This window comes from Herpailurus yagouaroundi, unplaced genomic scaffold (genome assembly GCF_014898765.1).
Source record: "Herpailurus yagouaroundi ecotype Mexico unplaced genomic scaffold, PumYag 205, whole genome shotgun sequence".
NCBI classification, from domain to species: Eukaryota; Metazoa; Chordata; class Mammalia; order Carnivora; family Felidae; genus Herpailurus; species Herpailurus yagouaroundi.
Window position 1 is genome coordinate 15013449 of NW_024412436.1, and position 2031 is coordinate 15015479.

Here is a 2031-nt window from a genome sequence, read left to right on the forward strand (position 1 = left end):
ACCTTAGTCCCCCCGCTGGCTCTGCCAACCAGCAGGTCTGTATCTGCGTCTGACTCGGTAAAACAACCTGCCCGGCCCCACCGGGACCCCCCCCCCCCCCCCCCCACCAAGCTACTCGTTCTATGAGCTCACGAGGCAGCAACTTTCTCAGGCAATACGTGGTAACAGGAAAGAAAGGGAGCCTGACTTGGGTCACCCAGCAAATTGCAGGTGGAGAGTAGACCAGACCTTGTTTATGCGATCTGGAGACAGAGAAAAGGAAGTCGTGTGTTTTGTGTTTTGAGGGGGTTTTCTTGCTTTATTCTGTTTTTCCATATGTGTGTTGTTTTTCAGTTTCTGTTTTAATTCCGGTTAGTTGGCCTACAGTGTACCATGAGTTTCAGATGCACAATCTGCGATTCAACGCTTCCATACATCACCCTGCGCTCCTCACAAGCCAGCGCCCTCCTTAATCCCCGTCCCCCAACACCTCCCCTCTGGGGCCCGGGCTGTGTGTTCTCTGCAGTTAAGAGTCTGTTTCTTGGTTCGTCTCCCTTTTATCCTTTGCTTCTTTCTCGTGTCTTACATTCCGCGCATCTGCGACATCATACGATATTTGTCTTTCTCTGGTTGACTTATTTCACTTAGCATAATACTCTATCTCCATCCACGTCGTGGCAAATGGCAAGGTTTCCTTCTGTCTGATGGCTGAGCAGTGTTCCCCGGGTATACATACGCTGCTTCTTTATTTGGTCATCGGTCCGCGGACACTTGGGCTGTTGCCGATGGTGCTACAGGAAACATCGGGGTAGGGAAGCTATGGTCTTCAGGAGCATTAAGGTAAGCGGGATGGCAGTGTAGGGGGAGGGAGAGGTGACGGAAGAAGGAACCGGATAGGAACACAGAGACTCCTACGGTTGGAGGGGAAGGGACCCCGAGTCTTCGGGTCCTGCCCACCCTAAGCCCGGGGTAAGGGCGAGAGCCCCGCATAGGCCCCTATCCAGGGACACGGCCCAAGTTGTGCTCGGCTCAGTGCCGGGAGTAAGGTCCCAGGGGAGGTGGCGTTCGTGTATTCATGCCCGATGTGTGACCACAAGAGCCTGTCAGATCAACAATGAGGACCTACACAGTAGGGGAGTCAAGGGGAAGAACAAAAGACAAACCAGGGGTGATGGCTCGAGGCCAGGTCCTCGAATGGAACGTACTCTCTTTTCCGGGCAACAGCCTCACCAGACGGCGAGGGCGGCAGGGTTCCTCAACGCCCCATCCGCGCTGGACCCCACCTTGTCCTCCGCTCATCGTGTCCACCCAGCCTGTAAGAAAAGGTCCTTGCCTGCTTGTTTCGCCTTGAACTCTGCAAGTGCACGCTGCGTCAGAGTCCGGCCCAGAAGGTTACTAGCTCAGCCACAGGGTCCAACACAGGCCCGCCTCACACAAGCCCTCCTCTCCCGCCTCCTGTGCTGAGAGGACTTCTTAGAAAGACCGTTCTGCCACATCCTGCCCCAACCCATGGGACAAAAACGTCCTGGGATAAGAATGTCACGGTTTGCCAAGCCCCTTTGGGATAACGGGCCGCTGGCGGCCCCATCCGAGGGGACGGTTTCTTTACCTCTGATCCCACCTCGTGTCCTTCGTCCCAGCATCTCAGGACGGGGAATCCGAACGATGCTCAAGGACGGTGGCATTTTGGAACACGGCCAAAGATCAAGGCACCTTCAAAGAGGTGACAGTTTCTGATTTCCTCCAGAGGCTCAGCACCTGAACAGGACAGGCATCTCGCTCTTCAGAAGCCCTTCTCTCTGTCCCCCATGTCCTGAGATGCATTTGAACCTAGTGGGGGGCGGGGGTCTGCATCGCAACTGCTTGTTCGGAAGGATCCCCGGGCACCCCGAGCCTGCAGCTCTCGCCGCCTCGTCTTGGCCCCCCACTCCGCGCCTCCGGTCCTGCGGTCCAGCCTCCGCTGCTGGGATCTTCTGTTTCGGCACGTGATCACTTGGCTTTGCCCCCTGACCCCCCTCGCTGCCTAACCTGACACCTGCTTCCACTACCAGT